The sequence below is a fragment of the Hippopotamus amphibius genome, chromosome 4, assembly GCF_030028045.1.
Source record: "Hippopotamus amphibius kiboko isolate mHipAmp2 chromosome 4, mHipAmp2.hap2, whole genome shotgun sequence".
In the NCBI taxonomy this organism is placed as follows: domain Eukaryota; kingdom Metazoa; phylum Chordata; class Mammalia; order Artiodactyla; family Hippopotamidae; genus Hippopotamus; species Hippopotamus amphibius.
In genome coordinates, this window is record NC_080189.1 from 179,909,650 (window position 1) to 179,937,508 (window position 27,859).

The following is a 27,859-nucleotide window of genomic DNA, read 5'->3' on the forward strand; positions in this document are numbered from 1 at the left end:
AGCTAAGACCAATGACCATCAAGGGAAAGAATGATCAAGTTCACGAATTGTCTGGTGGCTTATATTTTAATTCTCAAAGATAAATGTTCCCTCAGTTAGGTCATGCTTTCTGCCTCTGCTGCAGGTGTTAGCTTATGAAAATATTGGCTGAGCTCAGCTCCCTGGTGTGAAATGCAAATCCTGGGAAATTACAACCTGGGTTTCTTTTATTAATGGTCACTAATGGCCTGCAATCAAGGCACACCTGTTAGAGGCAAAACAGCAATTGACTTGTTTGCTTGATGTGCATATAATTTATCAACAGCCTGATTATTCATTCTCTCTCAAGGTATTCGCCAGAGACAAATAGGCAGAAAAAGAGGAGGGAAAAGTCTACTGATCGAGTTTTTGCAGGCAGTGTGGAGTTATCATGGCTTTGGGGTCAGACAGTCCTGGGTATAAAAGCCCGTTCTGTCACTAATGAGGCACAACCACAGTTAAATATCCTGTTCTCACCTGTTGGGTAATGATAATCAGACCTGCCTTTCAGGGTCGATAATAAAGATTAACTAAGTCAGCATCCTCTCAAGGCTTCTCATGATAGATGTGCAATGCTTTTTCATTCCTGTCCCCTTTTGCTATTTTCTAGGAATTCTGTTCATCTACACCTGAGCTTGACATTTATCTCAATGATCAGATCCCAGATTTCTGAAAATCTGGTGCCACGTGTATTCATTGTGTAACCCCACATTCCTTTTGACATCAAGGAAGAGCATAGTCATTGACATCATACAGCTGAGTTCAGATTCTGCCTCCACCACATATTGGCTGCATGCCTTTGGGCAAATTGCCTAAGTTCCCTGGGACTTAATTTCCTCACCTGTAAAATGGGCTAATAATGGTACCTACCTCATAGAGCTGGGGAAAACCAAGGGAGATATTAGATGTAAAGCCCTTGGGACCATGTCTGGCCCATGGTAACTGCCAAAATATGTTGGTTGCTATTATTTAAACATATTTGCCTGTAGACTAACTGATAGGCTGTGGGTTTAGCTAAAGCAAGGAGGTGGTGATGGTGATGATGTGTGGAATAAAGGAAAAATGCGTTTTCCACGCAGTGACTGTATTTGGCAACAAGTCTCTCCAATTCTCTCGTGATAAAAGGATTTTGTTTTGCTCAGAGCCCCTTTGAGTCTCATAATAATGCTTATATATAGTGCCTTTTGTCCTAGAATCTTGGAGCAGACCTGAAATCAAAACATAACATGAGTTGGATGGTCGCAAAGATAAAAGCAACAATTTGCTTTTGTTCTTGGAAAAACTCTCCTTCTTTTCCTAGTCTGCAACTTGGCAGCTGGATGTGAACATGTATGTGTATTTGACCTGGGTCTATGGCAAACCGCTGACAATACATGATGACAGCTGCTTGTAGCTTGGCTCTTGGAGATGTAGCGATGTGAGAGGTGGACTTCATGATGTTTGGAAGGAGGAAAACAAGAGAGGGATGAGCAGGAGGAGGCAAAACCTTTACTGAGTGCCCACCAGGAGCCAGGAATTTTACACATGCTATCTCACTTAATCCCAACAACTGCTAGCATTTACAGATGAGGGAGGAAGCTCAGTGAGGTTAATAATTTATCCCCGAGGTCACACAGCAATTAAATGGCAGAGGGAGGTTCCAGACTCGGGTCTGTCTCTTTCATAAAAGCCACACTCCTATCACATTTCCACACCGCTTCCCTCTTTCTCTAAGGATGTTTTGTGGAGTGGGATAAAAGAGGAAAGCTCCATGTCCTTGGGAGTATGAGAGTGTCAGATCCAGTGTGCAATGTGGGGAGTGGAATGAAGGGGAGAGATGATCCAGAGAGAAGTTCTGAGCAATAAAGCACCAGGTATCCTAGAATTTAATAAATTCTAAAACTCCATCAGTTCTAAGATGCTCCATTATTTTATATGCTACTAATAAAGAAACAATAAAATTACCACCAATTACAACTGGCATTGGTTGTAAGACATGCTCTGATTTCAGAGACATTAAAATGTGAAAAGCTTGCGTGTTAGAATTGATGCAAGATGCTGTTATCAGGGTCAGCCCTTCTCCTGTATTAGCTGAAGTTTAATGACCATTCTAGGTGTTTTAAGCACAAAGGGATTTAATATAGGGAGTTAGGTACTTATAAAACCACTGAAGGGCTGGACTGGCAGGCACTAGTGAGAGCACTGCAGAACTGCCCTACCTGCGAAGCCACTAGCTCTGCCACAATCGAATAGAGGAAGAAGGAGACTGCCACTGGAGCTAGAGAGTTAGGAACTCTGCGAGAGTTCTAGCCACTTGCACGGTTAGAGGGAACACAGCCTATGACTCCCGCTTGTGACACCAATTGCAAGTTTGGTGGAGGGTTCCCCACACCACCCTCAGTTTTGATAATTTGCTGGAAGAACTCATAGAACTCACCGAAAGCTCTTATTCTCATGGATACGTTTTATTGCGGGGAAAGGATGCAGATTAAAATTGCAAGGGCGGAAGCAGAGGCCAGGAGGGTTCTAGATGTAGAGTTCCTCTGCCCATGGAGTTAGGACAGTGCTGCTTTCCCAGCATCAGTGTGTGACAATACGCATGGAGTTCTACCAACCAGTCACCTGAGCCTCAGTGCCCAGAGTTTTTACTGGGGCTTCATCACAAAAGTATCATTTATTGCCCATATGCTGATTTCAGTCTCCAGTCCCTCTGGAGGTTGACTGATACCAGATGACCCAAAGCACCCACCATAAATTGCATTGTTGGTCCTTCCAGCATGGCCAGCCACCACCTTGTGTCATGTTGTTGGAAACAAAGACACTCATATCTGACATTCCAAGTTCTTGGAGATCACCTTGCTGAGGACAAAGACCGGAGCTCTTTTTAGGCATGGTTAAATTCTTTACTACACAAACTCACAACTGTACCCGCCCCCTAGGGATTAGGAAGCTCCTACTGCCACCAACACAACTGCCTTCTGACACTCATAGCGCTAGACACATGGCACTGGAACACTTCTGCAGAAAAATCCCAAGACTCCATGACTGTGTTGACACCTCACTTTGCCTCCAAATCTTCCTTGAGGAATCTCACTGGTGGAACTTAATTTGCATCCAGAGTCCTAAGCACTAGGGTGCCTGGGAAATGCAGGTTTTAGCTTTGCAGGCTCTGCAGCAGGAAATGATAGTTAGAAGGCAGTAGAAATGTGGGTGAGTGTTGGCAGACCATATCTGCCACTCCTCCTGACAAGTGGGCAGAAAGCAACCCATCCACTGGCAGCTCACGTCACCCTCAGCTTAGGGAGTTTCACCAGCACTCTGTGAAACATTTCAGTCATTCTTGGAGGCCTATACATTACATTTTTCTGTACCATTAATCCCGCACAACTCGGGGAAGACAAGTAACTATGGCATCTTGAAAACCTGCTCAGGAGATATAAACACATGAGATGATGAATGGTTGGTGCATCACATGGAGAGTGGTTAAGTGTTTGGTCTTCTGAATCAGCCTAAACCTTGACTTAAAGCCCAAATGTATCACTTACTAGCGATGTGACCTTGAGTCAGTTACTTTCCTTCTCTGAGCTTCAATTTCCTTATCTCTGTAGTCAGGGGAGGGACAATATCAAGCGTCAAGGGTTATTGTGAAGATGCCTTGAAATGTTATTTGTAAATTATTAGTACAATTCCTGAAACGTGCTTAAAACTTAATAGATGGAAGCCTCCCTCATCATCATCAATGTCTTTATCAGGATGAAGAAAAGGACAAGCAGGAAACATTTTCTTAGGACTTTAAAACCTCATTCATCCACTATTTATTTATTTATTTATTGGCTGCGTTGGGTCTTCATTGCTGCACACAGGTTTTCTCTAGCTGAGGGGAGTGGGGGCTACTTTTCATTGTCGGTGGCACAGGCTTCTCATTGCGGTGGCTTCTCTTGTTGTGAAACACGGGCTCTAGACACGTGGGCTTCAGTAGTTGTGGCTTGCAGGCTCTAGAGTGCAGGGTCAGTAGTTGTGGTGCCTGGGTTTAGTTGCTTCGTGGCACGTGGGATCCTCCTGGACCGGGGATTGAACCCACGTGTCCTGCATTGGCAGGCGGATTCTTAACCACTGCACCATCAAGGAAGTCCCATCATTCATCCACTTCTGACCTCAGAATAATCTATAATCATTAATTATTGCATCATTAAATCCAAAGAACCTATCTCTACTATTGCGGAAGTCACTACTTTAGGTCAGCGGAGGAACTAGGTCAGTGTTACCTTGTCTATGAGGCCTGGCAGAACAATCTGTTCTTCCTACATTCTAACTGCGTGGAGTCTAAGTGCCACCATATCATCTCATCACATTTCCCAAGAGTCAGCAGCTGTGATTGATATCAGGATGGATTCGGAGTTGGCCAGTTCTATCAGTCACCACTAGCAGTAGCAGTACGACCTCGAGCAAATCATTTCATTTCTCTGGGATTTTGTATCCTCATCTGGACATCTTACCCACTTCTCAGGGGTTACATGAGATGGTTTTCCCAGCACATAATAAATGCTCATAGAAATCATAGTTACTAGAATTTGTGAACATGTCTGGCTTTCCCATTGGATTATAAATCTGTAAGGACGCAGGGAAGTGCAAATAGGGGCTCTGGGCCCCTGGGATGAGATGAGACATGAAAAGGGGATGGAGGAGTAGGAACCAGGGCCAGGATACTCAGAAGACTTCTGAACATATTCTGTTCCTCATCCTGCTCTCTTTCCCCTCCTCCAGGAGGTAATAATTCCTTGAGTTGTTGTTAGGATGCTTACACTGAGCAACGACACCCTACCAGCTTTGTTCCAGGAAGATCAAAGCCCTTCTCAGACACGACCTCATCTATCTCCCATCAGCCTCGGGAGGCACAGAACGGTTGGTCCGGGATGATTGTGCCCATTCTATAGATGAAAACAACAAGGACAAGGACTCGTGAACTGACTCATTGGTAGATCCAGTGCCTGCTGAAGGCTGCCAGGGTAGTGCTGTTTGCTAGTGACTATCATGCTTGTTTGAATTTCACAGACTGAGTTTCTGCCGTGTTCTAGCTACTACCAACCTCCTTTCCCTTTGCCAAAGTACCCTGTATTATTGTTCTCTTTCTGTGCCTTTATGCTGGGGTTACCAGGGTGGGAGGGTTTCTGGAAATAAAAGATGGCACTCTGGGGCCTGACCATGTGGTTAATCAATGCAGATCCCATGCATAGATTTTCAGTTGGTCTGCCCTTGCTAGGCAGCGGGAGAAAAAAATTTACTCACTGGGCTGAACCCATTCATGGGTCACCCTGCTTTATCCACGATGATCCTTTGTGCAAGAATCCCTCTACCTGACCATGCCAGCATCTTGCACAAATCTCTATCGCAGCATTGAAATTATTTCCCTATAAGAAGTATCCTCATGTACTGAGGCTGTGCATAAAGGTGCAGAAAAAAAATACTCGGAAGTAAATTCAGGGGGCCTGGAATCATTTAAACTTTTTGAATGTTTTTTTCTTCTTTAAGAACTGCGATAGTATATGTGAAAAAGCACAGTACCTAATACATAGTAAGGCCTCTTTAAACATAACATTAGATTTCCCAGAGGTTAGCCCTATCAGATTTCCCAGAGGTTAGCCCTATCCCTGGCTCACAGTAAGTGCTTGTTTGGATGGTATAGATATTTTTGAATATATGGCGGGACTATACTCATGAACCTTACCTCCTAAGTTCAATTCTTAAATTCTAAAGCCCAGCCCCAATAAGTCCTCATGGGTCAATCTTCTGCGGAACCCTGATGTTGATACCAAGCTATCAACTTATAAACATCCACCAAGGGCCTCCTATGTCCCCGAGGCTGTATCCCCACCTACAGCACCTCAGACACACAGTCTCTGTGACAGCAGCTTGGAATGCTGTCCTGCCATGCTCTGCACTGGTAGGACATCTCAGCACGTGTGGGTGGTGTCAGAGATGTTGGCAGTTGCCTTGGAACATGGTTGTGTTTAAGCATCATTTAACAGTAAGTCATCTGAGTGAGGGTGAGGGAGCCACGAGCTCCAGAATAAATACTTTCCATTCTCACCTTGGAAAACTCCAGACACTGTTGCTGACTTAAGTGTCTTTCAAGGCCAGCCAATTGTCAACCCAGCGTGGACGCAGGGACGTTTCTTCTGCACGTGTATGGTGAGGTTAGGAGAACGTGGTCGTGATGTGACAGATAAGTCTTGTTCCAAGTCTTCTTAGCGTATGTGTGTGTGTGTGTGTGTGTGTGTGTGTGTGTGTGTGTATGTGTGTGTAGAATATCTTCCTCTCAATGGATTCTGGCCACAGATTCTTGCTGTGGAATTCCACACCCTTGGGATGTGTGAATCTTGAGACCTCTTTACTGACAAATATTCATCGAGGGCTCACCTTGTGCATGTGTTTCCATCAGGGTCTCAACAAGAAGCAGATGACATGTTTGAGACGGGGTTTATTTGAAGAGAGTTTATTTGCAATGAGACTATTGGCAAAAGTGAGAGGGTGGGAACCATGGGGATGGAGCAGTAACCTTGGCTCAGCAGCAGAGAGGCACAGAGGGAGGGGGCTGTCTCTGCAAGCTGGAGGGGAGGGCCCGGCACCAGTGGCCTTCAGCTGAGAGCCCCAGCCGACTGGAGGTGACTTTGTCAACAAGGATCCAGGGGAATCTTTACTTTCAGCAACATCTCTCTTCCCTTCCACTCCTCTGCGGGGTTCTCTACTGACCAAATCCACCAGCAGCTAGGGGCACAGGAACCTGCAAGTGGTTTGTACAGCTCAGTCTTCTGGTATTGAGGGCAGGCTGGAGGAGCATCTGGAGCACATGAGGGTATCTGGAGGGGCCACTGTGGGTCATCAGGCACAATACTGCACTGCCCAATGGACAGAGTGATTCCAGGTTTTGTGAGGACCGAAGTTCACACAATTTGGGGGGTCCACCTGAAGAAAATCATACAAAACTATCTTACCTTGGCAAATAAAAAGAACCCTAAAACTGTTAACGGGAGGCTCTGGAAGAGACCTGTGCTTAAGCTTCATTATTGTAGTTTCATTGTAAATTTCCCTCTGCCTATGGCTTTGGTGATTTTGACCTACAGCAGCATCCCAGCCCGGAATAAGCTTACAGTCTCATGGGTAATGGACACGTAGACAACTGATTAGAATTTCAAAGCAAACCGTGGCATAAGAGAATTACAGATGGAATACTACAGAAGGTTAGATAGGCATTGACATAGGCTTTGACAGACAGGATTTAGACTCACAGCTATGAGTGGACAGAATAATATGAATACTCTCCACTATTTATTGAGCATGAACTACGTACAAAGTACTGTCTCTAGATTATCTCATTTAATCCTGACAGAAATAGGAAACAGACTTACAGAGGTTAAGTCACGTAGGTCACAAAGCTACAGAGTGGAAGAGCTAGGATTTGATCGCGAGCTGTTTGCTTCCAGAGCCAGGCCACAGCATACTGAACCAAGCTGCTGTGGGATGAGCATCAGGGTATGGACCAGAAGATGGGAAAACACAAGAGCCAGTAGGCAGAGGAGACACTCGGCCAAACGGGAGCATAGGACTTATCTTACAACCAATTCTTTGTCAACACACTTATTTAATAAATCAAGCTACTGCGAATACTTGCAATATTTATTTCGGTTCCTACAGCATTGACGGGTACAGCATCCACCCAGAAGGACTGACTCTGCGGCTGTAGACCACATTTCCCAGAAGCCCACGGGCGCAGAGGGACCAGGATCGCTCTTTGCCGGTAAAAGACTCCATTTCCCAGCATGCAGCGGGAGCGCCGGCCCGCGGCTCCCGGCGTTCGTGGGGAGGTGGCTGGGGCCAGCGCGGGCTCCGCCCCGCTCCTCGTGTTCCCGCTCGCCCGGCCTCCCCCTCTCGCCCGAGCCAATGGGAAGGCCGCATACTGCGGGGTGTGACGGGGTCGGCGCAGCAGAAGAGTTGCGAGTCGGCGAAAGCGGCGGGAAGTTCGTACTGGGCAGAAGGCGACGGGTCTGCGGCTCTGGGTAGGGCGGCCGCGCGCCGAGCGGTCCGAGAGCGCCGGCGCCGAGCGGGGGCCGCGGAGGGGGCGGCCGGGGACTGGGGCGGCCGGGCAGCCGCGACCGCGGGCGGCTCCGGGGGCTGCGGACGGCGCGGCGCTGGCGTCCTCTCCCGCCTGGGCTCCCTCAGGCCCCGCTCCGGCCCTGGGCGTCCTGCGCTGGCCGGGCCGGTCCCCCGGGCTCAGTTCCCGTTTCCGGACGGCACGCAGGCTGGTCAGACTTGCACCGCATCCTGGTTGCTCGGGCCGGGTCTGGGAGACGGCCTCTGGAGGCCAGCCTGGACCGCCGGGGTCCCTCCGCCGTCTGCAGGGAAGTAGAATGGAAGCAGATCTGATAACCTGCAGATGCTGAAAAGCTCCCTGAAAATGAGGACAGGCGACTGTGGGGCGCAGTGGTGGCGGTGAGGGAGGGCATCTCAGAGGAGGTGACGTTGGTCTTGAGGCCTGAGATGGGGGAAGGAGCCTGCTCCCGGGAGCTTAGCGTTCCAGGCCTTTCTAAGCTGTCAGCCGGTGAGAACTTGCACTTAAACGCGCAGGTTCAAGGCGGTGGAGCTCCGTGGGCCAGCTGTACACGGGATTTCCGCATCCCTCTGACAGTTGTCTTATGTTGCCCTCCGTAGCTGCAGGGTGGCACCCTTTGCTGATGCAGCTGTATTCAAGGGCAACAGATAGTTTTTTCTTGTGTCGAAATAATTTTTGGCTCTGGTCTTGAAACTCATAGGTGATTTATTTAAATTCGACAGACAGCACCAGAGTTGCTGCTTTGAGAGAGAGAGAGAGAGAGAGAGAGAGAGAGAGAGAGACGAAGGGGAAGCAGACACTAGGTTCCTATGGAGGCCACCCATTTTTCTAACTTCTTTTCTATCAAGTCACCCCCCCCCCCCCCCCGTTTTCCCCCTTGCTTTGTATTGACTCTTCCTTTCCCGCCCCCATCTGCCCTTCTTGGAACAACTTGGAAATACCGGTTTTGCTGTTGGGAGGGAACTGTCGAAGAGCCTCATTAATTATTATTATTATTTTTTCTTTTTTAAACTGCAGTTGTCCATCTGTGGAGTCTGAAATTTGAAAGAGTGTAAAAAAAAAAGGCAGCATTTGTTTTTAAGAGTTCAGAATAAAGGCAGCTTACTTTTCATGACATGCCGAGTGTGGTACTTTGATACTTTTGAGGAGAATTTAATCTACAATTTTAAAGTAGTTTCAGAGGGAGGCAGGGGTTCTTGATATAGTCATCTTATTCAAATTATTGTTTGTGCTGTCCCAAATGGCCTGTAGTAATTGGGATTAAATTTCTGGGTAGTTAAGGTGATGTTCGTCTGCTTCCTGCAGAAGGAAATGCAATTTAAGTCATCACCTAGCACTAGCTTTCTCTGCTGAAGCTACGGCAGTTGCTATTCTGTGTGCATCTCAACATTGCTGATCAGATTCTGAGTTAATACAGTAACACAACTTGAATCCAAGGACAGTAAACTTATGTTAAGTATTACTGTCCATTTAGTACTTGTATCTAGTGCATATATCAAGTTTAGAGTGTAATGGCCTCTTATGTTCAGTGTTGCAAAAATTGGGAGAGGATATTTATTAAACAAGTGAGAAAATGGAGGACTGTGTCAAGCACAGAACCTGGCATATAGTAAGTTAATAAATGCCCAGGAAATGGTTATATGGAAAGCTTATATTAAGTTTTATTCCAGGATGCAAGTGTATATTTTAAAAATAACAGTAGTGCATTCAAAATGTTGACAGACCCTAAAATTAAATTTCTTAAGTAGGTCAGCTTGTTTTTTTTTAAATCTAGGAACTAATGTGAGATAATAATAAATAAATAAGTGAATGTCCCAGATGTCTAAGAAAAACAAGATTTTTATTTTGACAGCTACATGTTTTTTTTTTCCTTAAAGCCATCCCTAAGAAGGTGTCATGTGCTATGAATAGAATTTTGATTTAAAAAATAAAACTTTGAAAGTATTTTTGATTTGATAAAGAAAACTTACTGGAAATGAGGCGAAGCTTAAAAATTTACTTTATATCAAATGAGGAAGGATGACTACTGAGTTTATGCAAGTGTGCAAATGCTGATATCTCCATATATCAGGCATCAAACCTAATGGAAATTAAATGCTGCCTCTTTGTGTGTGTGGGTGAGGTTTTCATGGAAAATGGATGGATGGGTAATCGAATAGGCCTGGAGAATGTTTTTCATACTGATAGGACATTTTACGTTTGCCGAGGTTACTTTTCAGAGTGAGTAGAAGTGGACTTATTTATTCACCAGATGTCATGTGGCTGCTGTGTGTCAGGAACTGTAGTGTTTTCTTTTAAGTTACTAGAGGTCATTCTTTTTGACTTTGGATGTCTAGCACCCAGCACAGAAGACATCAAATGTGTATGGCACATTTGAAAAACTATACTTCTAGTGATAAAGTATAGAAAATAAGGAATTTTTAATAAGGGTGTAAGGTTAGTTTAGAAAGATGATACTATCCTGACGAAGCATTTGGCTAAGTGGTGGAACTAAGATGTATACTCTAGAATATGTGTGGCCTTCTTGACCCAAATTCCTGTGAACATGTTCTTCCTTGCTGTTATAAAGATGTAAAGAGGGTCATGCCCTTTAATATCTCTCCTCCTTAGCTTCTGAATGATATAGTACCTAACATTCTCCGGTTGTTGTTGGAAGTAATTTCATGCGCTTGCCCAGTAATTCCTGCTCCATCTCTTCCAATGTCATATTCTCAGCACTCAAACTCAAGCACATTCTTCTCTTCCTTTCTGGATGACAAATGGATAACTCTTGAAGAAAGAAAAGCTCTCTCGAGAGTCTGGAGAGGTATGAAGTCTGCCCTCTCCCTCATAATTGGAGTTTGATTTTTAATATTCCCCAATAAATACTAATGACAAGAAACTACTAGTAACACTCATCAGTCAATTTATTAAGAATTTTAGGGACTTCTCTGGTGGTCCAGTGGTTAAGACTCTGCACTTCCAATACAGGGGGCATGGGTTCGATCCCTGGTTGGGGAAATTCTGCATACCGTGCAGTGTGGCCAAAAAAGAAAAGAATTTTATTAGCCATAACATTTTTGTCAGCTTGGTTTGAATCGTATTATTTATGTATTTATTTTTTAAAGGTTTTTTTTTTTTTTGATGTGGACTATTTTTAAAGTCTTTATTGAATTTGTTACAATATTGCTTCTGTTTTATGTTTTGGTTTTTTGGCTGAGAGGCATGTGGGATCTTAGCTCCCCGACCAGGGATCAAACCTGCACCCCTTGCATTGGAAGGCGAAGTCCTAACCACTGGACCTTCAGGGAAGTTCCTGTATTATTTATTTAGTCTTTGTTGTAGGTGCATGGATTTTGATGATTGTTTGTAATAATTCCTATCTCTCTATGGGATAGAAACCAGTAATCTCAGGTTTGAAAGTTATATAGATGCTGTCTACACTGGCCAATATTTAGGGTGAATATTAAACATATACACATACTTAAATGTTTATCAATAAGCCATATATATTGAGTGGGAAGATACACTAATGGAAGTCGTGTAATTAAGTTTGCAAGGCTATTGATTTGAGATTTGACAGTGTTCTGTCATATTGTAAGGACACGTTTGTCCTATGGAGCTCAACATCCAGAACAACGTAGTTGGTCCTGAGAGGGGCTGAGTGAGAACCGGAAGATCAGTGGGCACCAGGGCAGCACTGTCCCACTCACTTCCAGCTTTATAGTTTCTTTTGCATTTATTTCCTTTTCTCTTTGCAGAGTGGCAGTTTTGCTGCTGTTTACATTTGGGGCAGATATGTCTGCTCCCGATCTAGCTCCTTGTTTCAGGAATCCCAAAGAGACTCCATTATCTAATTGTCGATTATATCCAAAAATTTTTAAAAAGTCATGAACTTAGAAATCTTATAGCTAAGATAACTACAGCTTTATTTCAGATTAGTTGCTTTCCTCAAGTTGTACTGGGTAACATAGCTGAACAAATGCCATTGTTTGTTGATGCTGTGTATAAATGTGTTGTGATCACATTGTGTGCTAGGAAGTGCTGTTAAGCCTTTAGTCTTCATAGAGTGTCAGGAACATAGAGAAACAAACTTGCTGTGTCTACTGGCAGTATTGCTTTCGTTCCACTTCTTATTGCAGATTATTATATAATATGGCAACAGCTATCAGCATACAAAGTATATCTAATTATACATTCTTTGTTAAAAGCAATAAAAAAGAAGTCTTGGGAATCAGGAAAAAAATTCTAAAAATTAATTTTTAAAAATACTAAGGTCAGGTTATACCATTTAAGAGGCTTAATCTTTCTGGTTTTATAGGCTTTTAGAAAACATTGTAGAAATTGTGACTTTCAAATTTACATTACCTCACATGGTGCTGTATATGTAAAATGATACAGCCACTCTGGGAATTTGTTTAGCAAGTTTCTTAAAAAGTTGAACACAAATCAGACACATGACCCAGTAATTGCACTCCTGGGCATTTATCCTCGGAAAATAAAAACTTATGTTCACGCAAAGACCTAGCGGCTTTGTTTATAACAGCCAAAAACCAGAGACAACCCCACCAGTCCTTCAGTGGGTAAATGGTCAAATAAAATGTGGTATAGCTCTATAATGGAACACCACTCATAACAAAAAGGAACAAAACTGTTGACACAAGCAACAATTTGGATGGAGCTTAAGGGCATAGTATTGAGTGAAGAAAGCCAATTGCAAAAGTTTGTGTAATTAGAATTCCATTCTACAGCATTCTTGAAATGATAAAATTATAGAAATGGAGAGGAGATCAATTTTGCCAAGGTGAGGGCTGGGGGGTACGGTGTGATTATAGAGGGGTAGTGTGAGGGAATTTCTTTGGGGTGATTGAACAGTTCTATGTCCTGGTTATTGTGGTGGTTATAAGAGTCTTTACCCATGATGAAATGTCACAGGACCACACACACACAGACACACACACACACACACACACCCCATGTAAAAACTGAAGTTTGAGTAAATACTTTTATTACTAATGCTGTGTCAATGTCAGTCGCCTAGTTTTTTTATTTTATTATTTTATGGCTGTCTTGGGTCTTCGTTGCAGCTCGTGGGCTTTCTTTAGTTGCGGAGAGCAGGAGCTACTCTTGGTTGCGGTGCGGTGGCTTCTTGTGTTGTGGAGCATGGGCTCTAGGTGCACAGGCTTCAGTGGTTGTGGCATGTGGGCTTCAGTAGTTGTGGCACGTGGGCTCAATAGTTGTGGCTCCCGGACACTACAGGGCAGGCTCAGTAGTTGTGGTTCACGGGTTTAGCTGTTCCATGGCATGTGGGATCTTCCCAGACCAGGGATCGAACCTGTGTCCCCTGCATTGGCAGGTGGATTCTTAACCACTGTGCCACCAGACAAGTCCCAGTGTCCTAGTTTTGTTGATTGTGTCATGCTTGTCCATTGCATGGCTCTACCACTTTATATTCACCCATTGAAAGACGTGTGGGTTGTCTAACTTTGGCTATTACAAGTAGAGCTGCTGTGAACACTTATGTACAGGTTTTAATATGATTTATGTCTATGATTTTCTAGGATAAATACTCCAGTGTAACTGTCGGATTGTAGGGGAAAGTGTATGTTTACCCATGAAGAAACTGGGAACTTTCCCAGAGTTGTACCATTTTATAGTCTTAGCATCACTATATGATAGATCAGTTTCTCCATGCCTTTACCAGCATTTGGTGTTAGCAGTATTTTTTATGTTAGCCATTTTAAAGGTGTGTAGTGGTTTTTCATAATAGCTTTAATTTGCATTTTCCTAATGGCTCATCACATGAACATCTTTACATGTGCTTATTTGCCATTTGAATGGGTTCAGAACAAGCCTCCCCCAAATGTGCCACTATGGCATGCAGATTACTTTAAGCCAAAGACAGTGGAGACCCAAAAGGCTCCAGAGCTTTTTACCTTCCTCTCAACTGCCTGAAAGAATTTAGATAGGGAGCCTGGTTCAGAGAGAGCCATTACCAGAGATAACTTTTATCTGAAAGACCTATCTTTGTGGCATCTAGTAATAAAACATCTGATCCTATTGTCTGTGAATTACCTTCCTCCCCTTTGAAGTCCCAGGTCCCTGTCCCCTTCCTTAGCTCAGGGTGGCATATCTGCCTCAACTGCATGACTTGCCCTTAGGTCCCGTGTTTTTAATGGAGGTATAATTAAATTTGTTTTTCTCCTATTTGTCTCATGTCAGTTTAATTAGCATACCTAATATACCAGACAAAAGAACCTAGAAGGGTAGAGGACAATTTTTTTGTCTCCCACACATTCGTATCTTCTTTGGTGATTTGTCTGTTCAGATCTTTTGCCTGTTTTCTAATTTGTTTTCTCATTGTTGAGTGTAGAATATCCTTTATATGTTCTGCACACAAGTCCTTTGCCAGATATGTGATGTGTAAATACCTTCTCTTAGTTTGTGGCTTGTCTTTTCATTCTCTTGCAGTGTCTTCTGCCTCACAAGAGCTTCTAACTTTGGTGAAGCCCAGCGTATCAGTGTATGGGTCGGTTTTGGTGTCATGCATGTGTCAGAACTCTTTACCAAACCCGAGGTCAGGTAGATGTTCCAAGTTTGCTTCTAAGTATTTTACAGTTTTATGTCTTACATTTAGATCAGTGAATCCATTTTGGGTTAATTTTTGCATGGGGTATGACATTTAAGTGTTTTTTTTTTTTCTTTTGTCTATGGATGTCGAACTGTTCCAAACCATTTGTTGAGAAGATTATCCTTTCTCTATTGAATCATTTTTTTAGCCTTTATCAAAAGTTGGCTGGCTGTATATTGTAAACTGCATACAAAATGAAGACAGGAGGAAATGAGTAAGCAATTAAGTATGAAAATTAATACAGATTTTTTCAGTCTTGAAAAAAAGTATGTATAGATTTGAGAGGAAGTAGGAAAACATTTTAGAGGATAGCATGAGCAAAGTTAGGTCCCGAGAAAATAAGAACTGGCTGTTTCAGGGAGTGATGGGAGTGAAGGGGAGGAGGGAGTAAGGAGAGGATAGTTGGTTCATGAGTCTAGAAAGCTGCTGGATGGTACATAATCCGGTCTACTGGCCACTAGAAGGTTCTGTGAGTTTTTTTTTTTTTCCTAGTTTTTTTTTTTTTTTTGGGGGGGGGGTACACCAAGTTCAATCATCTGTTTTTATACACATTTGTGAGTTCTTGAGAAGGAAAAATGATATGGCAGAAATGGTCTTCGAGAGAAGTTGTTTTAGGGGCACGTATGGCAGTAATAGGTTGGTAGGAAGAACAGGATATAGCCATGACCCTGAACTTGACTTAGTACTTTGTGTTCCAGACTTCTACCAGAAAGCCAAAACAGTGGTGTCACTTCATAACAATAAGTCCTTTGTATTTCCTACAAGAATAATGGTAGATTTCAGACTTTTGCCACTGTCCTCAGTGATGGATACTGAGAACTCTACTGGATTTTCAAACTCCTTCATTTTAATCCTTCTGTTAGTAAATTGTATGTATTGGCTCTTTGTTGATGTGGATGACATTTTGTATCAGTCCTAAAAAGGGTCCAAGAGGTGAACAACTGAAATGATAAAAACATAAAGAGTTGATCAGTTGGTCCAGTGAGGAAAAGCTATTGGAATCAGTTTTATTTACCATCGCTAAGAGGAGACTCAGGGGTTATTCAGTCAGTGTGTCCTGATACTTGTATGTGAAGAACTACACGGAGAATGATGATGACCAGCTGTTCTTCAGCATCACCGAGGACTGAACTAGGACAAACGGTTCAAATTGCAGCATTAGGGTTTTAGTCTGAGGGAGGAATTTCCAGGCAATAAGAACATTAGATACTCATGCCAGTGAGCCAAAGGATCTTTAGAGATAGAATAGGAACTAGATGTAGTTTAGGGACATTTTGCTTACAGTCAGGGGGATGTGACAGGTGACAGCCCCGAGTCCTAATTTATTAATTTGTGACCCAAAATACTCAGTTTCTGTTTTCTTAACATCCACTTCCTGTTCTTGATTTCTTTCCCAGAACAAATTATATCTCTTTTTCTGTTCACCTTTGGGAATCTCATTTGGTTTCTGCCTTCTTTTGTGCATTTAGAAGATTATCTTGGATGTAGATTAGATTTCTGTCATTTAAAAAATAGCCACTCAACAGATAGAACTTATTTAATGTCAAACTACTCAATACTCATGCATTTCAACTCTTTAATTTAGAATATGGAAAAGCATATCATCCCATTTTTATAAAATATCTATGATGACTTGTTGAGCAACGGATTTTACTGCATAAGAGATTACCATGACATGTATTAATGGAAGATTGGCAGTGTGAAAAGCTTTAGTGCAATCACTTATTTGCCTTCAAAGCACTTTTTCTGTTTAATTTCCTTAGTCTGATTCTTTTCTACAAGTCTAGATCTTTTTTCCACTGAAATGTTTAGATTGACCAAGACTGTTTCACTCGTGATTGCAATCCTTCAGTATTAAAAGAGATTTGTTTTCTTTTTTCTGCAGAAGAGCAAGCTCTTACAGTGCTATGCAAGCTGCCCATTTAAAACTATCATTGCTTGGCACCTATGCCCTAGTGACAGTTTGACCAACATGTGAGCAGGCACACTGCCATCCTGACAGATGGGCGTGCGTAGAGGCAGCCAAGAAACCATGTATCTGCATCTAGTGTATTTGTTAAGGGCAGGATTCCCAGTCGGGGATGTTCAAACGTCTGTCCATCCTGAGCTTTCACGCCTATGGATAAAGGGATGTCATCATTAATCTCAGCTTCTGACTGAGATTCCATGGGTATATAAGAGCTTCTTGGCTCTTACAGAAGTAGGCAATTGGGGACAATCAGGATAATTGTTCTCTCCTTCATCACAGGACTACTTCAAATAATCCTTTCCTCTTTCTCCCAGCCAACTAGGTTTGCAGTGAGTACAGACCTGTTCAGTATTGTCCCAATGCTTCTAGAATGTGTGCTCTTTCATTTGTTTTCTAGAGTACGAAAGCTTTGAAGTCATTAGTATTTATGGTTTGAACAGTGACGTACCTAATTGGAGTCAGGTAGATCTGAGTGCAAAGATTGACAGCTGTATGATAATCTCAGGGCAACCTAATTTTACCATCATATCAAGGCAAAATAATAACTATTTCATACAGTGGTTGTGAGAATGCCCTGTGAAGTATGTACAGTGAATCATTGGTATGATGTCTGGTCCTCTGTGCGTGTTCACTAAGCGTTTATCATTATCTCCGTTATCATCATCGCTGCAACATACCCGAGGCTATTTTCCTCTGGGGAGTTATCTGAAACAGAAAATCTTTTTTCCACTCATTTTCCACCATTCTTGAAAGTCCTGTATTGGATATCATCACATTGTCTGGTCTATAATGGAATGCCTCCAATGACAGGGAGCTCATTACTATAGCAGGACTTTTCAACCGTGTGACTGGTGACATTTTAGGTGGGTTGTTCATTGTTGTGGGAGACTGTTCTCTGAATTGTTGGGTGTTCAGCATCCCTGGTCAGGGAGGCAGAATTGTCTCTGGTTGAGAACCACCGCTCTATCCTCTTTTTAATAAAGTTTTGGCTATTAGTAAGTTCTTAGATTGAGTGGAAGTCTACTTTCTTATTTCTCCTACCCAGTTCTGTCTTTTGGAGACATGCAGGACAAGCTGAATTCCTGTTCCACACAACATCCTTTCAAATATTTGAAGATGGTCATCAAGTCTTCTCAGTCTTTTTGAGTTGAAACATCTCCATCTAGTCCATTACCTGTTCCTTACAAGGCATGATTTCATGTCACTTCACCACACTGGTGACTTTCCTTTAATTCCCTTTTTCAACTGTAGTGCTTAAAATTGAATGCAGTATTCCAGGCAGGGCTTGATTAGTAAAAAATTGAGTTGCATCTCTTGTTTTCTTCTATTAGGATAGGAAAGAAGATTACCTTTCTTCTTCTACATACTATATTTTTGTTATCAGCTATATCCTTTTGATGACCACATCATATGTTGAACCTAGAGTTGAATAAAACCCCTAGATCTGTTTAAGCCATACCTTCTTCGTCCTGTTTTATACATTGGTTTTGGGGTTCAAGCATGAGAACTTACGTTTATCCTGTTAATTTTTTTTTTTTAATTTAGCTAACTGCAATCCCAATTCTTGGTCAACTCTGAAGTTTCTGGTTTTTGATGATGATGCTGTCAGCTGAAAGTGAAAATACAGGAGAAAGAAGGGTGTATGTGTGTGCCTGTGTTTATGCACTTGTGTGAAAGGGGATTTGGAGAAGGAAGCCTGGGGACTCCTAATGTTAAGAGGTAGCTGGACGCAAATGAGGGAGCAGAGGAGACCAAGAAGGGGTGGGCACAACGGTAGGATGAAAATGAGAAGAGTATCTTGGAAGCTGGAGTGCCTGTGTGTTGAGTACTGAGGTGGATACTTGAATATGAAATGAATAGGACATGGGCTCTGCTTTCTGCTCCTGTTTTTATTTGCCCCATGGTTTAACTGTTTAGTTAATGGCATTATCAAGTCAGTTATGCCTGAAAACTTAGAGTCATTTAAGAGTCTGTGAGATTACCAAGTTCTACTGATTCAAAAAAAATTCATACTGGAAAGAGTGCATAAATCTTAGCTAGAGCAGTGATTTTTTTTTAACATAGTGAACACACCATAATCACCACCAAGATCAAGACATTTGCTATTCAAGCACTCCAGAAGCCTCTATTGCGTCCCTTTCTAGTAATTATTCTTGCCCTGGTAACCACCATTCTGACTTCTATAAGTATAATGTAGTTTTACCTGGTTTTGAACTCATATGTGTATGGAATTATATACCCTATGTACTCCTTTTAACGAGGCTTCTTTATTTAACATATGTATCTGAGATTCATCCATGCTGTTGCATATAGTATGTTGTGTATGTGTTTTTTTTTTTTTTTTAAATAGCTCTATAGTTCTGGTTGTGTATAATTGCATAATACGTTAGTTTTGGTTATTGATTACTACGTAGTACACCACTCCAAACATAGTAGGGGTTAAACAGCAGCCATAATGTTATGCTCATGGATTCTGTGGGTTAGGAATTTGGTGAGGATGGCTTGCCCTGCTCTGTGATGGTTGGGTCTAGAATCATTTCAGGGTTCCCTCACTCACATGTGTGGTACTTGGCTGGGATGCCTTGAAGATCAGGATCATTAGGGATTGTTGATCAGAGCACCTAATTTTTTTTTGAAAGTGGCTATTTTATTTTTCCAGTGGTATATCTAAAACACAGTTTGAATGAAGTCAGAAACTTCTACTTGAAACTTGCTTTGCTTCTTTGCAACTTTTGAGTCCATGGTGGGCTATTTGGATAGTGTTCAGATATTGCTTCTGAAAAGGCTGTAACGGAGTTGGTGATCATATATAACCAGAGGAAGGTCAGTGTCTGTATCTAGAAGCAGAGATTCCTTTGAGAAGGAGAGGAGGTTTAGGAAATGTCTGGTGAGTACAGTCTCTCTGGTATTGGATAAAATAACAGTTTGGAGATGAGCTCCTGCATCCTCATTCTGGGCCCTTGTAATAAGACACCAAGCTTAAACTGGACATCACATGTGTAAGGGCTTAGGTTGGTGTTATATTTATTTTCTTCAGTGCATATGCTTCCTCATCTGTTTTGGGACTAAGTTTTATCACCTTATCACTAGTATAGTGGTTGCCATAAAGGTGGCTATGCCCTGGTTGCAGATTTTCCATGAGGCTGTGGCTCTTCAAGCATGTTGGCTGGGTTCCCAGAGAAAGCTTCCTGAGAGTGACTTATCCTTGGAAGTCACATAGCATCACTTCCACTACACTCTGTTGGTTGAAATAGACACAAGCCTGCCGGGATTCAAGGGGAGGGAACTTAGACCTCACGTCTTTATGGAAGGTGTGTCAAAAAATTTGTGACCGTTTTTAAAAGCCACCACAAATTGTAGACCACAATTTATCCATTCTATTGTAGATGGATATTTGACTAGTTTCTGCTTTAGAGCAGTTATGAACAATGCTGCTGTAATCATTCTTGTTCATATTTCTTGGTTCACACATATCTTCTTTTTAGCTGAGTATAGATCTCAGAGTAGAGTTGTTAGTCATAGTGTATACGTATCTTTAGCGTTATTAGCGTTAATAGGAGTTACTGGCAAACAGTTTTCCAAAGTGATTGCACCAATTCATGTTCCTACCAGCAAACTGAGAGTTCCCATTGCTGTGCAGCTTCACCTCCACTTGGTACTGTCATTTAAACATTAAAAAAATTTTTTTTAATCATTCCGTGGTTGTGTTGAAGATTTCAGTGTGATTTAATTGGCATTTCCCTGACAACTAGTGACTTGAGCACCTTTTCGAATGCTATTGGCCTTTTAGATATCCTGTGTTGTAAAGTGCCTGTTCAAGTCTTTTGCCCATTTTTAACAAATTGGGTTATTTGTTCTTTTTCTTATTGAAATGTTGGAGTTTTGTATGTTCTGGATATGAATCCTTTGTTGAAAATATGAATTATAAAAATCTTTTTCCATTCTATGGCTTGCCATGTCACTCTTGTGTCTTTTGATGAAGTGCAATTCTAAATTTTAATCAATTTCAGTTTACCCATCTTTTCTTTTATGGCTAGTGTTTTCTGTGTCTTGTTTAAAAAGTTTTTGCTACTCTTTGGTCATGAAGATATCTTCTTATGTTATCTTCGAGAAGTTTTGTCATCTTACCTTTCTCATTTAGGTCTCAGTCTCAGGAATTGATTTTTCTGTGTTGGGAGGTAAGGGTCAAGTTTCCCTTTTCCCCCATATTCTTATCTATACAAGTATTAGCAGGTAGCATTGGGTCAGGTGAACATCAGCCTGGGAGTTAGGGTTCCTGTATTCTTAGCCTTAATCTGCCTTTAATGTACCTTCTGAACTTGGGCATGTTGTTAAACCCTTCTGGCCTCAGCTTCACCTGCAAAATGAAGGATTTGAATGAAATGTTTTCTGATTTTCATTCTGACTCTGGTTTGTTAGATCATTCTACCTAGTTTACAGTTTTATTTAGGCCTATCAGAATGTTCTTGTATCTGGTTTCTGTTATTTAATGTGTTCTTGATATCCCCCAGCTTTATGTTATCACCAGTTATGATGAGTATGCCATCTAGATTGTCATCTAAGCTACTGATGAAAGACAGCTTTCTTGATCATGGTGGCCAGTCCTCGCCCCTCACATATTCTTCTGATCTTGTTGTTATTCTCTGTCCCATGCTAGGAGCTCATCATTCTGTGTTGGTAAGCCATGGCTCAGGACACCAGTTCCGTTTTTCAATGTCATTTACATATACATATACTATTAAATCATTTCACTGTCCTTTCCTTCAGTTTCCTGCTTGAACTTCTGAGAATCACAGATAACAATGTAGGGTTTCAGGAATCAGCAGAATTCATTCATGGTCAAATAAGTTGTAGTCTCTGGATTGTTTCCCATGTTGCATGTGTGCTCTGGAAAATGGCCTATCCCCCAAATAGTTACATTACTATACTTGCGCCCTCTAGTGGAGCAGTCAGGAGCCACACTGGTGACATAACAAAGTCTACCCTTTGCTGGTTCCTCTGGGTTCTTAGTAGTCTGTGTTGGGGTGATTTCTGCCCTTCTTTTGGAAGGTATAGTTTCTTTACACAGAATGTCATAACTCCAGTATAGCTATTGTTCCTTCCTTTGTCATTCTTGATATTATGTTTTCCGTCTCTTAACCTTTTTTCAAAAAATAAGCATTATTGAGATATAGTTAATTTATCATACAGTTCACTCATTTAAAGGGTATTGTTCAGTGTTAGTATAGTCACAGGACTGTAACCATCACTATAATCTAATTTTAGAATAGTTTCCTCAACCCAAAGAGAACTCCCTTACCAAGTAGCAGTCACTCTCCATTCTCTCATCCATCCCCCCCCACCAGCCCTAAGAAACTACCAGTCTGCTTTTGTCTCTATAAATTTACCTATTCTTGAAATTTTACATAATTGGAGTCATACAATATGTGGTCTTTTGTGACTAGCTTCTTTCACTTAGTATGTTTTTAAGGTTCATCTATGTTGTAGCATGCATCAGTGCTTTATTTCTTTTCATTGCTGAATAAAATCCCATTATGTGGGTATGTCACGTTTTATTTATCCATTTATCTGTTGAAGGACATTTGAGTTATTTCCACTTTTGGACTATTATGAGTAATGTTGCTGTGAACATTTATGCACAGGTTTTTGTGTGAACATATGTTTTCATTTGTCTTGAGTATATACATACCAGTGGCATTGCTAGGTCATATGGTAATTCTGTGTTTAACTTTTTTTTAGGAACCGCTGAACTGATTTCCAAAGTGACTGCACCATTTTACATTTTCACTAGCAGTGTATGATGGTTCAGGTCTCTCCAAATCTTCACCAGTACTCATGATTTTCTGTCTTTTTGTTTATACCCATGGTAGTGTGTGAGAAGTGGTATCTCATTGCGGTTTTGACTTTTATTTCTCTTACTGACTAATGAGGTCGAGCATCTTTTTGTGTGCTTTTTGGCCAGTTATTTATCTGTTTTGGAGAAGTGTCTATTTGAATCCTTTGTCCGTTTTTAAATTGGGTTGCCTTTTTATTATTGAGTTCATTAACCTTTTAATGTTCACTTTGATTTATTTTCAACTAGAAACATTTTTTTCCTTGGTTTCCCTTCCTTTTTTTGGTCTGTTTTGTTCAGGGACCATTCGTTCTTTCTGTAATGAGCAGGAGGGTTGAGAGTGTTCTCAAGCCCTTTTGCATTCTCTTGGCAACAGCTTCCATTGGCAAAATACATAACTGTGGAATACCTTAGATGGGAAAATGTACATCTGCTAGTTATTGGAATAGATCCTTTTATAGTTCATACTGGTTCTAAAATGAATCATGCTTCTTCCCCTACAAACCAGTAGGTGAAAGCCTGGCTTGGACTTTAATCCAAGTCATTTTACAGGTGAGAAAAAAAGATTTGGAGAAGTTGGGTCTTGTCTAAATTCACAGCACGTGCACCTGGACCATGACTTTGTTCAACCCAGTCTTAGGAAATATCTGTTGATTTCTCATTAAGTGATACGTTAGATTCAAGGGATACTGGGATGAGTAAGATAGAGTCCCTGACTTCAGATTCTCATAAAATGTCAAAAAAGACAGACATCTATACAGCTCATGGTGATACAGTGTCACAAGTGCTGTGAGGGGTGTGCAGGGATTTATAGTCTGGTGCTCTTAATACTGCTCAGTGTTGAGATTTTCACTTTTCTTTCTTTTGCATGTAGGTAGAATTAGATTTTTGAGTAGTTGATTTTATCTGGACCACTTAGTAAGGAATGGTAACAAAAATGCCATCATCCATCCAGATGCTCAGGTTGCAGAAGAAACTGAGTTTAGAATCTTCAGGGCTTTTCATTGGAATGTAAAAGATAGTCTCATCTTGGTACTATTTTTATACATTATTTTCTTAACTATTTTTTCATATATTCTGTAGTAGTTTATCACATCAAGGTTTTTCAACTAAGTTTTTGTCAACATTTTATATTACTAAAACAACTAAAACTTTTTCCTGAAGAGCTTTACATCAGTTATTTATTTCGTTACTTTTGTCCTCGATCTTTGGAAGTCATCCTTCTTTTTATTTAATAGCTAGGCTGTGTATTTATAGTAACGTGAATATGTTTCTGTTTTGTCTTTTACACTATTTTTATGACACTTATATTTTTAGTCATTAAAGCAAATATTTTGCCACCTTAGGACTTTTTGTTTTGTAAATGATTCTGCTGTATGCACTCTTTCAGTACTTCTGTTAATTAGCAAAAAGGTATTTTTGTAAAAATTACATTTGCCATACATATTTTTTGAATCTTGGCCCTGTTAACTTGCCTGTCCATGGTTGTGAGGCAAGGAAAATATCCAGCACTATTGGGGCTGAGTAAGAGGGACACAGTGGCCAGCTTGAAGGGGTTCCATGTCTAGTGCAAAAGAAAAGAGAGAAGACCGACCCCAGCACCCAGAAGCTGACTTGGCGTCACAGCTAGGCCATGCTGTTCTCCAGTGAAACATAAACAGTCTCACAGAACGCCTCAGACAAAGTTTCTTTGAGAGCACGGAAAAATGAGACAAAGCACAAACAAAGCCAAGGTTGCTACCATCCACAAAATAATTGGCTAGAATGAGTGACCGCAGCTTCTTTAACCAATTACCGCTTTATCTTCGTTCATCTCCCTTCAGATAAGATTCATTGAGATGCCCAACATAGAATACCCCACTTTCTAACCGCATCCAATTTAGAGAAACTCCTGCTTCCCTGGACCCTCCCCCAAATTACCCAACCAAAGCCCAGATCCTATCATAGATTCTTCACAACATTCTCTTACTGAGATGCCCCACTGTTCCTGTGGTGTGTGTTCTCCCAACTTATTTAACTACATGTTTGTTCCTGGTGGTCTGTTGTGGAAAGGCAAGACACTAGAGATAGGACATTTTGAGCAACTGCAATAACAAAAAATACAGGAGAAAAGAGTAAGCGACAGTTTTAAGATACTAAGCAAAATTCAAAGTATGAGAAATTTTATAAGAAATTTTACAGGATGAATGACAAGGGGAAGGAAAACAAATAGAAGAGGGAGGTGGCACTTGTCTGTTAAAGAGATTCAAAGACACATCAGCCAATTACAGTGACTAAAATAGTCAGCTATAAGAAGACTTCTTTTTTTGAGACAGCTGGGGAGATTTGAACACTTACTAGGTGATATTAAGAAATTGTTAATTTTATTAGGTGTGACGATATATTATGACTGTATTTTTTTAAATAAATTTATTTATTTATTTATTGACTGCATTAGGTCTTTGTTACTGCACAGGGGCTTTCTCTCATTGCCGTGAGCGGGGGCTGTTCTACATTGTGGTGTGCAGGCTTCTCATTGCAGTGGCTTTTCTTGTGGAGCACAGGCTCTAGGCACGTGGGCTTCAGTAGTTGCGGCACATGGGCTCAGTAGTTGTGGCTCATGGGCTCTAAAGCGCAGGCTCAACAGTTGTGGCACACAGGCTTCATTGCTCTGCAGCATGTGGGATCTTCTTGGAGCAGGCACTGAACCTGTGTCCCCTGCATTGGCAGGTGGATTCTTAACCACTGCGCCACCCAGGAAGTCCTGATAACTGTGTTTTTTAAAAATCTCTGTTAGAAGTATTTGTATGTGAAATGATATGATGTTTGAGGTGCACTTTAAAATGATCTTGGGAGGGGCTAGTGGACTGATTATACAGAGGAGACAAACTGGCGATATGTGGCTAATTATTGAAACCAAGTGATGTGTACATGGGAGTTCATTATATCACTTCTCCACTTTGTATGCCTTTGAAAATTCCTCTAATAATGTGGGGTTTTTTTTGGTCATTTGTATTTCTTTTTCCATGCATTTGCCTCTCGGTGTCACTTTACCATTTTTCTGTTGGGCTTTTGTCTTTTTTTCTTATAATTTAAAGGATTCTTTAATATGTACTGAGGAAATTAGCCTTTTGTCATATGTTATGTAGATATTTTTCATTTGTCTTTTGAATTTGTTTATGGTATTTTTTAAACTGTGGAGAATTTTTATTTTTATTTTGTCAAATTTATCTGTTTTCTTTAGGCCTTGTGTGTTTTATTTTGTGTTGCTTAGAAAACCCTTCTCGTTTCTGAGATTCTGAAAAGTTCTTTTATGTTTTCATGCAGAATTTTTTAACGTCTGTAGTACTCTTCTGATTTGCTTTATTTGGTCATCCTAATTTCCTTTGGAGTTCTTAGAAATAGTCTTCCTTTGAGCCCTGTTGCAAGAATATATAAGGAAGAATGTTGTTCAGTAGTTATCTTGTGGAGATTTAATATTGAACACCCAGAGAATTAACCATGAACAAGTTTGGTAGTTAATTCTGTGAACCCTCCCCACCCCCAAATAGGAGAAGTAATGGGTAATCATCTACAAGATTGTTAAAGTGTGCTAAATGTTATAAAAAGTATTAGCAATATAGTTCAAAATTTCTAATTTTAGAAAAATTTCAGTGTTTGCTTTCCATAAAGAAGCTCTTTTTGTAGGGCTTATGGGTCAAGGGGCCAAGTGCCACCTCTCTTTGAGATTGGCATCCTCAGGCATGCTCCTCTCTCAGGTTTGATGCCATTGCCTGGGCAGAGCAGGAAGTTTTCTAAATATTACTATAGTGTCTTCTTCATGGTTGGTTTGTGAAGACCTGTTAGGACTCTACGGATGGATCTTACCCACTACATCAAAAGTCAGAAGGAGAAACGCACAGCAGAAACTTCATGAAATCGTTTCTTTTGGGGAGGAAGTGGTGGCAGGGTGGTACCTTGGGTTTGTGTTTGAAATTCTACCATACAGCGTGATCTCAGTTAAAAATTAATTCTGCAGTTAGTGTTTCTCTTTTAGAACTTTTGGAAATTGTTGAAAGCAAATAAACATTGAAGAAGTACATTTGATACTGTAGTTTAAACATTTTATTCACTATACCAAAACTTTTTATAACCTAATGTTAATCACTTTTTTAATACAAGTTTAAAAAATCTGACTAGGAAGAAATTTTTATCCTGTGACGAGATCTACTTTATTTTTCCAAGTTAGAAGTTCGAGTCTTCACCTAGTTCTTTCCAGCTTAGGTGTGAAAACATGGCTAGTGTGACAGTTGCTTCTAAAGATTGTATCACAGTTTGAGTTTAGCTTAATGTTTTCCAGAAATAAACCTATTAACTGATGGCATCATTATCTCTGGAGGTTCACCTCTAAATTCTCATGGTTTGTGGTGTTATCTTTGACTCTTATTTTGCTAGTGTTACTAAGGGTACCGTACAGCCGTGAATGTTTTTCATGCTTTTATTGATATGCCTGCTTCTCTGAGTGAAACCAGAGGACTGATTGGGTGTCCCTAATAAGGAGGTCAGAGGTAACTTTCCTGTGTCTCAGTTGTTTACGTGAAATGGTACTGGTGGTAACTCTGCTTTTATTCCTGTGGTCGTCCTTACAGTTCTGTCTCAACTGCAGGATTTGTGGGGACAAAATGAAGTAAATATATGAAGAAGACCCTGTGTATTGTCAGGAAGTGGCTATATAAACTCAAGATTCTGTATTTTATTTCTCATATGATTTCTTAGCACTAATCAAGTGCATTAATCAACTTCTGATTAGCTGGCTCATTTGTAAGAGAATTGTCTTTAGATGTATTGCTTTCAAATTGTTCTTAATGTAATTTAGCAAAAGAGGTGATGAAGTTCTTTATTGACTGATTATCTCCTATTTGATTTTATTCTTTGACTTACTCTAGATTGGCAGGAAGCCATTTACACCAAAATATGTAATTACTTCTTAATTTCAAATAAGTTTGAAATACAAATGAATGTTTTTGGTCTGGGATATGATGGGATGTGTGGTTTTTTGGGGGGGCGGGCTTCTGAATCATTCATTCACTCTTTTATATTTTTTACCCAACTTCTAAAATGAAGGGGGCTTTTATTAAAGTCCTCTAATATGATAGCATTAGAGTTGTATGTAATAGAGCCCTTACGTTGAAAATGAATGACTTAATGAAGAAAGGAAGGTGTACCAGAATACAGTTGGCCTCTATATCCATGGTTCTGCATCTGCGGGTTCAATCAACTGTGAATTCAACTAACTGCAGATCAAAAATATTTGAAAAAAAAATTCCAGAAAGTTCCAAAAAGCAAAACTTGTATTTGCCATGTGGACAATTATTTACATAGCAT

The 27,859-nt window shown here is 40.9% G+C and overlaps 1 protein-coding gene across 2 annotated transcripts in view; it reads left to right on the forward strand.

Annotated features, from left to right (window-relative positions):
- The first annotated feature begins 7,949 nt into the window (after positions 1–7,949).
- The window catches only part of VRK1 (VRK serine/threonine kinase 1), an 85,448-nt gene continuing 65,538 nt past the window's right edge, over positions 7,950–27,859 (forward strand). For both annotated transcript variants that reach the window (XM_057733271.1, XM_057733276.1), the window contains exon 1: positions 7,950–8,051. The gene's annotated coding sequence lies outside the window, so the exon portion shown is untranslated. The remainder of the gene's footprint in view (positions 8,052–27,859) is intronic.